A 12832-nucleotide genomic window follows, 5' to 3' on the forward strand; every position below is an offset into this window, starting at 1 on the left:
TTCGTCGCGCTGGCAAGTCATTTCTGGCTACGTGTTTGCCTCGTTTCCTCATGCTGGAGCGAAGATGTCATATCGTACGACGTGTTGGGTTGGGGGTTTCAGACAAAGAGTGTGAGCAGAAAGGAGTGGCACAAACAGGTAAGCCAAAGTATTACAGTACTATAAATGATACCATTCTCTTCCCAACAGCAACCCGTTCCTGCTCTGAAAAGGCTTCACCGCGCAAACATGTTCTTTTCTTCAACTCGCTGTCAGTTTATCATTGTGAATACTAATGATTAGTAAGGTCGTTCGAAAAGAAGCAAAAGCATGAAGGCCCATTAGCTCAGCTGGTTAGAGCGTCGTGCTAATAACGCGAAGGTCGCAGGTTCGAGACCTGCATGGGCCAGTTTATTTTTATGTAGCTTCTGAATCTTGTGTCTCTTTCTAAATTCAGTGTGCAGAATCAACAAGGATTTGTGCATTTTGTTCAGAGCTACTCCCTTCGTCCGAAAATACTTGTCATCAAAATAGACAAAAATGAATATATCTAAAACTAAAATACATTTAGATACATTCTCTTTTATTCATTTTGATAACAATTATTTCCGGACGGAGGGAGTACGAGGCATCAATTAGAAGTATGCCAAGGAGAAGTCGATATACAACTGATGATGTGCATGGTCGTACGAGCAAGACGCTGTGACGCCCGGATAATTAAGCTACAGTGATCCCCCGCTAATGATGCCACGTCACCTCGGTTACTGTTGATAAACCCTAGATAATTCAAAACCGAAACAAATTCAAAATTTAATTACAGAAAAACAATAAAAGTTTTCAAACATTAAAATAAAAATGTTTGGTTTGTACTAAAAATTACAAAGATAATTATGGTGTAGAAGATACAGTTTTATAAAATGCATAAATATTTTAAATTGAATTAAAACAGAAAGGAAAATAAATAAAAGAAAAAAAGAAAATACAAAAGAGAAAACAAAACAAAACAAAAAAAAGAATAAAAGTCCCTCTTGGCCCACCTGGGCCTCGGCACAACTGGCCGGCCCACTCGGACCGAGCCACCCCACTACCTAACCCCCCTCCCCCCCCCCCCCCCCGTGACCTAGCCCACTCCCCACTCCCGCACGTCTCTCCTCCACCCCCCATCGATCCCGATCTGGATCGAGAAAGGGGAGGGCTCGGACGCCGCCGCCTCCCTGGCGACGCCCGCCGCCGCCGGACCTCCACCCTCATCCTCGCGCCAACGCAACCCCTCTCGCTCATAGCTCCCCCCCCCCACAAACGGATCTGGATCGGGGGGCAACAGCCGCTCCCGACCCCATCGCCGCGACGCCGCATCGCCTCGCCCTCGTCCATCGCCGCCCAGACTCCCTCGCCGGCCTGCCTCCCCGTCGAACCGCCGACCTCCTCGACCTCCTCCCCAAGCCGCTCCCCGCGCGTCGTTGCCTAGACCCCACGCTCCCGCGGTGAGCTTCCGCGCCGTCCGCCGTCCCGACTCTGCCCCTTTCCCTTGCCCTGGCATGCGCCCTCCTCCGTCCCAGCCGGCGCCAGGGACTAGTCGGGCCGGGCGAGCCCCGTCGCCGTAGTGGCCTCGCCCCGCTGCGCCGCACGGAGAGCCCCCCGCGCCCGCTGCTCACCGTCCCGCACCCGCGCAAGCCGCTCGGGGCCATGCCCCTCGCCCCGCCTCGGTCCCCGCTGCTGCGGCTGGCCGCCGCGCTCGACGGCGCCCCACGTTGGCGGCCCCGCTCTGCTGCTGCTGCTTGCCCCCGCGTGCTCGCGCGCCCCCTGCCGTGCCCCACCTGCCGCCGTGCTGCTCTGCTCCGCCCCTACCCCGGCCGCCCCCTGCTGCCCACGGCGTGCACGACCGCAGTGGCCGCCGGCGCCCTATGCAGCCACGGGTGCCCAGCTGCGGCCGGTTCGGGCCACTGCCATGTGGACCCGCACCTAAAAAAAGGAATTAAAAAAAATAAAAAAATTAACTTAATTAATTAACTTAATTAATCCTAATTTAATTAACCTAATTAACTACTTAACCTAATTAACTACTGTTAATTAACAGTATAGCCAATGACAGGTGGGCCTGCTGTCCAGTTTAACCAAGTCAAACTGCTGACTGGACTAGTCTAGTCATTGACATGAGGGTCCCACTAGACCCCTTTGACCAGTCAACGGTCTCAGTTGACTGTTGACTGGGAAGTCAACTGGACCCCACCTGTCAGCCCCTTTAGTACATTGTTGTGTACAAGCTGTGGGTACACTTAGCAATTTCACCTTTAATTCTGAAATAATAAATAAATTCAGAAAATTTTAGAAATTGTTTAAAACTTTGAAAAATCATATAAAATAAACCGTAGCTCGGATGAAAAAACTTTGTACATGAAAGTTGCTCAGAACGACGAGACGAATCCGGATACACTCCCCGTTCGTCCGCCACACATTCCTAGCATAGCAAACACGCAACTTTCCCCCTCCGGTTCATCTGTCCGAAAACGCGAAACACCGGGAATACTTTCCCGGATGTTTCTCCCCTTCGCCGGTATCACCTATCCCTGCGTTAGATCACCTCTAGCACCACGTTTGTCATGTTATGCTTTGATTGCTCTGTTATTTATTGTGTTCCCCCTCCGTTACTTTTCCGGTAGACCCCGAGACTGCCGCTGATGCCCCTGTGATCGACTACGTCGACGACGACCCTCCTTCTTGTCTGAGCAACCAGGCAAGCCCCCCCTTTGATCACCAGATATCGCCTACTCTTCTCTATACTGCTTGCATTAGAGTAGTGTAGCATGTTACTGCTTCCCGTTAATCCTATACTGATGCATAGCCTGTCCTTGCTACTACTGTTGTTACCTTTACCTGCAATCCTAATGCTTAGTATAGGATGCTAGTTTATCAACAGTGGCCCTACATCCTTGTCCGTCTGCCATGCTATACTATCGGGCCGTGATCACTCGGGAGTTGATCACGGGTATATACTATATACTTTATACATGATGCATGTGGTGACTAAAGACAGGTCGGCTTGAGGAGCACCCGCGAGTGGAGTTTTGAGGCGGAGCGGCAGGGCAGGTTCCGACCACCTAGGAGAGAGGTGGGCCTGGCCCTGGTCGGCGTTCGCGGATACTTAACACGCTTAACGAGATCTGGATATTTGATCTGAGTCTGGCCATTTGGTCTATACGCACTAACCATCTACGCGGGAGTAGTTATGGGTATCTCGGCGTCGTGGTATCAGCCGAAGCCTTCGTGACGTCAGCGACTGAGTGGCGCGCGCCGGATTGGACTGGAAGGCCACTAGGCTAGGTCTGCTTTCGACCGCGTTCGCAACGTGCAGGTGTGCTAAGGGCGATGGGCCCAGACCCCTGGGCGCTTAGGTTTAGACCGGCGTGCTGACCTCTCTGTTGTGCCTAGGTGGGGCTGCGAAGTGTTGATCTTCCGAGGCCGGGCATGACCCAGGAAAGTGTGTCCGGCCAAATGGGATCGAGCGTGTTGGGGTATGTGGTGCACCCCTGCAGGGAAGTTAATCTATTCGAATAGCCGTGATCTTCGGTAACAGGATGACTTGGAGTTGTACCTTGACCTTATGACAACTAGAACCGGATACTTAATAAAACACACCCTTCCAAGTGCCAGATACAACCGGTGATCGCTCTCTCACAGGGCGACGAGGGGAGGATCATCGGTTAGGATTATGCTATGCGATGATACTTGGAGGACTTCAGTCTACTCTCTTCTGCATGCTGCCAGGTGGAGGTGTCCAGAAGCTTAGTCTTCGACAGGATTAGCTATCCCCCCTCTTATTCTGGCTTTCTGCAGTTCAGTCCACCGATATGGCCCTTTACACATCTACCCATGCATATGTAGTGTAGCTCCTTGCTTGCGAGTACTTTGGATGAGTACTCACGGTTGCTTTCTCCCTCTTTTTCCCCTATCCCTTCTACCTGGTTGTCGCAACCAGATGTTGGAGCCCAGGAGCCAGACGCCACCTTCGACGACGGCTCCTACTACACCGGAGGTGCCTACTACTACGTGATGCCCGCTGACGACGACCAGGAGTAGTTTAGGAGGATCCCAGGCAGGAGGCCTGCGCCTCTTTCGATCTGTATCCCAGTTTGTGCTAGCCTTCTTAAGGCAAATTTGTTTAACTTATGTCTGTACTCAGATATTGTTGCTTTCGCTGACTCGTCTATGATCGAGCTCTTGTATTCGAGCCCTCGAGGCCCCTGGCTTGTAATATGATGCTTGTATGACTTATTTTATTTGTAGAGTTGTGTTGTGATATCTACCCGTGAGTCCTTGATCTTGATCGTACACATTTGCGTGCATGATTAGTGTACGGTCAAATCGGGGGCGTCACAAGTTGGTATCAGAGCCGACTGCCTGTAGGAATCCCCCTTTCCAACTCCTTGGCCGAAGTTGAGTCTAGTCATTGCAAAACCTTTACTAACATGGCTGTGTGGCATATGGGCCCACGTCGCCATTGGGTGGTATTAGGATCTTTTACTCCTCGATCTTTACTCCGGGATTCTGAACTCTCTTCTATTCGGGTTAAACGATTTTTACTAAAATCTAACTTTAGGTTCTCGAAAATGCTTTCTCCCGGAGAGCCCCTTCAGTCCAGATGATCGCCAGCTGCACCAGAAGATTTCAGAGATACTCTTCGATATTCTCTCGAGACCTTGTGCCCGTTGCTTTTGCAATTCCCTTCCACCGAAATATCCGTATGGATAAATACTTACACCTGTCGTGCTTACTTTTATTCCCAGTCAATCTTGTTATTACAAGATACCCCGAGAATATTTTGTGCCTACTGCCTTGCAGTTCTTTGCCACCTGAATACCCCTAAGAATAATTTCTCGCACTTTTCGAGTATCCGCTCATCCCCAGTTGTTCAGGTGTTTCGCAAAAGTCTTTGAAATACTATTCAATCCTCCGAAAATCCTTAGCAACTAATGCTCTGCAAATACTTGTATGCTTACATTATGGATGCTCCCATATCACTAGCAATATTCACTAGTATCTTTTGACACCGTCATTTTGATCCTATTGATTCAACATGTGTGCGAATGCACACAATCATCTATCAACTCTTCTAATTTATCTTTCCAGCTCAGACATCCCTTTAAACATGAGTTGGTTCCCGACCAGTCGGATTACCATCGATTGTACCCCTAAGTCTACGCAACTTATCCATCCTTAATCAGAGTGTTTGCTTCTGATCCCTTGATTGAGGATCATAAATTTCCTTGCATTGAGCTTTGAATTAGTCAGTTGTTCCTATAATCTGATGCCTTTGCATTCCTTCTTCCTCTGATTGAGAACCGATACTCACGTCAGCCCTGTTATGGACCGTCAGATACTTTTTGGATTTTATCTGACATCGTCCTTCATATTCAATAACCTTGTGAGCCTTCCCTCGGATACATAATGCCTTTGGTAAATTGTATCATGTACTTTCTCAACCTTGCTCTGCTTTCGAGCTGGTAATATTTACTCTCAAAGCTTGTGGTATATGTTTCCACGATACCCTGACGGGTTGAACCTATGCCTTCCTTAATTTGTGTGACCTCGAAAGTTATGCGGGTTATACCCTGCTGACGCTTTGTCAGATAACTTTTCAACACTACAACTTCGAAAAGGGGAGGTAAATGTAAGGTTATGCATTGAAGAAGTGGGAGTCGACCTTGAACTTTGTGTTCATGCCCATGGACACGATGTAGACCTTATCATTAAAGCTTCTCTTAAATTAAATTGTTCCCTTGGTATAAGTTCTTATAGCTGGGATCCGGCCTTTTGCAATCGTGGTTTCAACAATATGTTCTTCTTTGACCCAATTTCACGGGCAAGTTTAAGCACTTGTCTTTTGTGGATCAATACACCAGTCCGACCTGTACTTTAATCTTCCGTCGAGTATTACACCATGGTACCTCGATAATATCAAGTACTACATAACCTCTTATGAGTTCTTCATCAAGTACTACATTCTCACTTATTCCAATTTTCATGGGCTTTGAGTTATTAAACACTCAAAGACCGATAACTAAACCGAGTCCACACTACGGTTCAACAACTATTATAAATCTTCTTTGCTTATGAGTTTGTACCCGATCACGTCCTTCCTACCCTATTTGGCTATATCATTATTGTGATGATTTTAACTGTGCTACCTGGTCCTTATTCCCGAAGCACAACTTTCGACGATGAGCTAAGCTTACGTCGATTTTCCTTGTCATATCAATTCACCTTGAAAAGCAAGCTTGATTTCGAGTTGTGTCGTATCTGTGCTTCCATTGACCTCTTGCTTCATCATTCCTTTGACTTGATGTCATCGCTGATCGATTACATCCTCATGAAATCTCTCGACAAATGTGTCGTGATCATCATCAGCATTCCGAGTTCTTCCAGGATATCAATTGAATTCATGATGAGAAATACCATCCTTGCCCTCGATGAGTTGTTTTGTCATCGACCACTTTATTGCCTTCCCTCCAACACAAACTTGTCCGTGTTCTGTGTTGTACCTTGAGTTCATTGCTATCCAGCATTTGTTCTTCTTTACCTTGGTGTATTACCATCTTTTATGACAAGAATGTCACGAGGATTACTCCACCTCTTAAGAATTCTTGGTATAGTGATACTTCTCACCATCACCATTCTTTCTTGGTCCCCGTGTTGATTCCAACAAGTGAACGGTGTTGTTTGGATTCTTTCCTTCTAGCAACCCTATTGCTTTGAAGTTAATGGTCGGCCGTTCATTCTTAGACTACTGGTTGTTGAACCACCATTCTAACATTGATCATTCTATGTAAGCCCATATTTCGGGTGCGCCTTTAACTATGTATGTTTTCCTCAAGCATACATCATTATATCATTTGATCCGACAAATGATATCTCTTTGTTCACCTGATTGTGGAAATTCATTTTTTGGAAATCTTGACAAAATGTTGCTGAATCCATCAGCCACCTCCTCATCTCTCCTTGAATTAGTGGGGAACTCTTGTTTCGGAACTCGCTTCCATAGTTCAATTCCCGAGAATCTTACAATGTCATCTCGACAATGTGTGTTACACCTTTCTTCTCAGGCATCCCGAGTCTGAGTTATCCTGACACCAATCAGATCTGAATCTCGGTCAGATATGATGGTTGGAACCTTTTCCAAGAGTCATAACATTGGTCTTTATATAACCTGGTAAGGTGGTGTCATGCCTAGTACACCTGGCCGGAGGACCTATTGTCATAGCTCCCTTCTTAAGCAAGTTAGCGATTTTTCCATGCGGAAATTGTAAAACTTATTCTACAAGTTGTTCCTGATGGATCCTTCGTGCATCCAAATTCTGAACCTTACTTGATGACCTTGTCAATGCTATCTCGAAGCATGTCTATGGTACTCTGCACATTTTGAAGCACCATGCTAAATTTCCTTTATCAACTATTCAAACACTGTCATAGCTCCCCTTAGCTAATGAGTTTTCTACATTATATCCTATCATGGATATCATGCGCTGCTTCACCTTGGGAAGGATATACCCCTGAAATATGTGTTTAAACGCATTTTCCTTTCCATTGTTCTGTTTAACCTGATGATCACATTTTCCTTTCCATTGGTTTCCTTGACCTTTCTTGTGATCTATATACTCTAAGCAGTAATAATTCACTGCTTAGGTAAGCACCTCGTTGCACCACTCTGTTAGTATGACCCTGTTACTAGTGTTGATGACATTTCGGTAGCCACCGATGGACGAGAACCTTGCCTATTGGCCCGCCTCGTTCAACGAGCAGGAAAGTGGTTCTCTTCGTCCCTCGCCCTTGGTACCGATGTTGTTGCCGACATAACTGGCAGGCTACCTTCTGAATTGCCTTGCTATCATGACCGTGCAAGATGTCAGCCCCCTTTCTACTTTTTACCCACATGGTGGGCCCATAACCCACAGTTCCACAGGATCGAAACCTGACCCTCCTATACACCCTATTGTCGAAGTTAATCCTCGCGCTTGGCTTCGTATTTAATTCACGGGCCACCTTCCTAGTGCTCTATTCTGGTATCAGACGCAATACTTACTCTCGTTGCTCTGAAACCCTTTCTCACTCTGGTTCAGACTTCGAGCAACTATCTATCCACTTGGAACCCCTTATTGTACCTTCGTACCTTACTCTTGATGTATTTGATATGTTCAGCTCAAGAGATAATCTTACGCTCATTCATGGGTTAACCCCCAGATTGTTTCCCTCATAAACATTCTGTCGTAGCTGAGCTGCCCCTTACCTATTCGTAAGTACGTTGGAGTTCCCGAGAAAAGGACGACATCACCATGATGACCTGAAGCAGAGAAATGAAGACGTCGATGTAATGGATCGACCTCTTCAAGAAGAGCAACCAAGACTGAGAAGGTTCGTTAGCATTTCGTAACCAGACCTTTCCCCCTTATTCCCCCTCTTAAATCTCGGGACGAGACTTCTTGTAGTGGAGGAGAATTGTGATGCCCGGATAATTAAGCTACAGTGATCCCCCGCTAATGATGCCACGTCACCTCGGTTACTGTTGATAAACCCTAGATAATTCAAAACCAAAACAAATTCAAAATTTAATTACAGGAAAACAATAAAAGTTTTCAAACATTAAAATAAAAATGTTCGGTTTGTACTAAATATTACATAGATAATTATGGTGTAGAAGATATAGTTTTATAAAATGCATAAATATTTTAAATTGAATTAAAACAGAAAGGAAAAGAAATAAAAGAAAAAAAAAGAAAATACAAAAGAGAAAACAAAACAAAACAAAAAAAAAGAATAAAAGTCCCTCTTGGCCCACCTGGGCCTCGGCCCAACTAGCCGGCCCACTCGGACCGAGCCACCCCACTACCTAACCCCCCTCTCCCCCCCGTGACCTAGCCCACTCCCCACTCCCGCACGTCTCTCCTCCACCCCCCCATCAATCCCGATCTGGATCGAGAAAGGGGAGGGCTCGGACGCCGCCGCCTCCCTGGCGACGCCCGCCGCCGCCGGACCTCCACCCTCATCCTCGCGCCCCCGCAACCCCTCTCGCTCATCGCTCCCCCCCCCACAAACGGATCTGGATCGGGGGGCAACAGCCGCTCCCGACCCCATCGCCGCGACGCCGCATCGCCTCGCCCTCATCCATCGCCGCCCGGACTCCCTCGCCGGCCTGCCTCCCCGTCGAACCGCCGACCTCCTCGACCTCCTCCCCAAGCCGCTCCCCGCGCGTCGTTGCCTAGACCCCACGCTCCCGCGGTGAGCTTCCGCGCCGTCCGCCGTCCCGACTGCCCCTTTCCCTTGCCCTGGCATGCGCCCTCCTCCGTCCCAGCCGGCGCCAGGGACCAGTCGGGCCGGGCAAGCCACGTCGCCGTAGTGGCCTCGCCCCGCTGCGCCGCACGGAGAGCCCCCCGCGCCCGCTGCTCACCGTCCCGCACCCGCGCAAGCCGCTCGGGGCCATGCCCCTCGTGTTGGAAATATGCCCTAGAGGCAATAATAAATTGATTATTATTATATTTCCTTGTTCATGATAATCGTTTATTATCCATGCTATAATTGTATTGATAGGAAACTCAGATACATGTGTGGATACATAGACAACACCATGTCCCTAGTAAGCCTCTAGTTGACTAGCTCGTTGATCAATAGATGGTTACGGTTTCCTGACCATGGACATTGGATGTCGTTGATAACGGGATCACATCATTAGGAGAATCATGTGATGGACAAGACCCAATCCTAAGCATAGCACTAGATCGTGTAGTTCATATGCTATAGCTTTTCTAATGTCAAGTATCATTTCCTTAGACCATGAGATTGTGCAACTCCCGGATACCGTAGGAGTGCTTTGGGTGTATCAAACGTCACAACGTAACTGGGTGACTATAAAGGTGCATTACAGGTATCTCCGAAAGTGTCTGTTGGGTTGGCACGAATCGAGACTGGGATTTGTCACTCCGTGTAAGCGGAGAGGTATCTCTGGGCCCACTCGGTAGGACATCATCATATGCGCAATGTGACCAAGGAGTTGATCACGGGATGATGTGTTACGGAACGAGTAAAGAGACTTGCCGGTAACGAGATTGAACAAGGTATAAAGATACCGACGATCGAATCTCGGGCAAGTACAATACCGCTAGACAAAGGGAATTGTATACGGGATTGATTAAGTCCTTGACATCGTGGTTCATCCGATGAGATCATCGTGGAACATGTGGGAGCCATCATGGGTATCCAAATCCCGCTGTTGGTTATTGACCGGAGAACGTCTCGGTCATGTCTGCATGTCTCCCGAACCCGTAGGGTCTACACACTTAAGGTTCGGTGACGCTAGGGTTATAGAGATATTAGTATGCGGTAAACCCGAAAGTTGTTCGGAGTCCCGGATGAGATCCCGGACGTCACGAGGAGTTCCGGAATGGTCCGGAGGTAAAGAATTATATATAGGAAGTACTATTTCGGCCATCGGGACAAGTTTCGGGGTCATCGGTATTGTACCGGGACCACCGGAAGGGTCCCGGGGGTCCACCGGGTGTGGCCACCTGCCCTGGGGGGCCACATGGGCTGTAGGGGGTGTGCCTTGGCCTATATGGGCCAAGGGCACCAGCCCCAAGAGGCCCATGCGCCAAGAGAGAAAAAAAAGGGGAGAGTCCTAAAGGGGGAAGGCACCTCCGAGGTGCCTTGGGGAGGATGGACTCCTCCCCACCCTTGGCCGCACCCTTCCTTGGAGGAAGGGGCAAGGGCTGCGCCTCCCCCTCTCCCTTGGCCCTATATATAGTGGGGAAAAAGGAGGAGCAAACTAATCTAAGGCCTGGTGCCTCCCTCTCCCTCCCGTGACACATCTTCCTCCTCCCGCAGCGCTTAGCGAAGCCCTGTTGGAATCCCGCTACTTCCACCACGCCGTCGTGCTGCTGGATCTCCATCAACCTCTCCCTCCTCCTTGCTGGATCAAGGCGTGGGAGACTTCTCCGTTCCGTACGTGTGTTGAACGCGGAGGTGCCGTCCGTTCGGCACTAGGATCATCGGTGATTTGAATCACGACGAGTACGACTCCATCAACCCCGTTCTCTTGAACGCTTCCGCGCGCGATCTACAAGGGTATGTAGATCCAATCCGCCCTCGTTGCTAGATGACTCCATAGATTGATCTTGGTGACACGTAGGAAAATTTTGAATTTATGCTACGTTCCCCAACAGTGGCATCATGAGCTAGGTCTATTGCGTAGATTCTATGCACGAGTAGAACACAAAGAAGTTGTGGGCGTTGATTTTGTTCAATATGCTTGCCGTTACTAGTCTTATCTTCATTCGGCGGCATCGTGGGATGAAGCGGCCCGGACCAACCTTACACGTACTCTTACGTGAGACAGGTTCCACCGACTGACATGCACTAGTTGCATAAGGTGGCTAGCGGGTGTCTGTCTCTCCTACTTTAGTCGGATCGGATTCGATGAAAAGGGTCCTTATGAAGGGTAAATAGCAATTGGCATATCACGTTGTGGTTTTTGCGTAGGTAAGAAACGTTCTTGCTAGAAACTCATAGCAGCCACGTAAAACATGCAAACAACAATTAGAGGACGTCTAACTTGTTTTTGCAGGGTATGCTATGTGATGTGATATGGCCAAAAGGATGTGATGAATGATATATGTAATGTATGAGATTGATCATGTTCTTGTAATAGATGATCATGGAGCCCCAAGATGGAGATCAAAGGAGCTACATGATATTGGCCATATCATGTCACTATTTGATTGCATGTGATGTTTATCATGTTTATACATCTTATTTCCTTAGAACGACGGTAGTAAATAAGATGATCCCTCATTAAAATTTCAAGAAGTGTTCTCCCCTAACTGTGCACCGTTGCTACAGTTCGTCGCTTCGAAGCATCACGTGTTAATCGGGTGTGATAGATCCTTTCGTTCACATACAACGGGTGTAAGCAAGATTTACACATGCAAAAACACTTAGGGTTAACTTGACGAGCCTAAGCATGTGAAGACATGGCCTCGGAACACAGAGACCGAAAGGTCGAACACGAGTCGTATGGAAGATACGATCAACATGAAGATGTTCACCGACGTTGACTAGTCCGTCTCACGTGTTAATCGGACACGGCCTAGCTCACTCGGATCATGTAATCACTTAGATGACTAGAGGGATGTCTATCTGAGTGGGAGTTCATAAGATGAACTTAATTATCCTGAACATAGTCAAAAGGATTTTGCAAATTATGTCATATCTCACGCTTTAGTTCTACTGTTTAATTATGTTCCTAGAGAAAATTTAGTTGAAAGTTGATAGTAGAAATTATGCGGACTAGGTCCATAAACTGAGGATTGTCCTCATTGCTTCATAGAAGGCTGATGTCCTTAAAGCACCGCTCAGTGTGCTAAACCTCGAACGTTGTCTGTGGATGTTGCGAACATCTGACATACACGTTTTGATGACTACGTGATAGTTCAGTTAAATGGTTAAGAATTGAGGCACCAAAGACGTTTTTGAAACGTCGCAAAACATATGAGATGTTTTGAGGGCTGAAATTGGGATTTCAGGCTCGTGCCCACATCAAGAGGTATAAGACCTTCGACGATTTTCTTGGCCTGCAAACTAAGGAGAAAAGCTCAATTGTTGTGCTTGTGCTCAGATTGTCTGAGTACAACAATCGCTTGAATCAAGTGGGAGTTGATCTTCCAGATGAGAGAGTGATGTTTCTCCGAAGTCATTACCACCAAGCTGCTAGAGCTTCGTGTTGAACTATAATATATCAGGGATATATATGATGATCCTTGAGATATTCGCGATGTTTGACACCGCGAAAGTAGAAATCAAGAAGGAGCAT

At 47.6% G+C, this 12832-nt stretch overlaps 1 non-coding gene across 1 annotated transcript; it reads left to right on the plus strand.

Annotated features, from left to right (window-relative positions):
* Positions 1–314: 314 nt before the first annotated feature.
* Positions 315–388, plus strand: TRNAI-AAU (transfer RNA isoleucine (anticodon AAU)). Its single transcript has one exon. It is a non-coding gene; the product is annotated as a tRNA-Ile (tRNA).
* The last annotated feature ends 12444 nt before the right edge of the window (positions 389–12832 follow it).

Source organism: Triticum urartu, chromosome 5A, assembly GCF_056163025.1.
Source record: "Triticum urartu cultivar PI428250 chromosome 5A, HENAU_Tu73, whole genome shotgun sequence".
In the NCBI taxonomy this organism is placed as follows: Eukaryota; Viridiplantae; Streptophyta; class Magnoliopsida; order Poales; family Poaceae; genus Triticum; species Triticum urartu.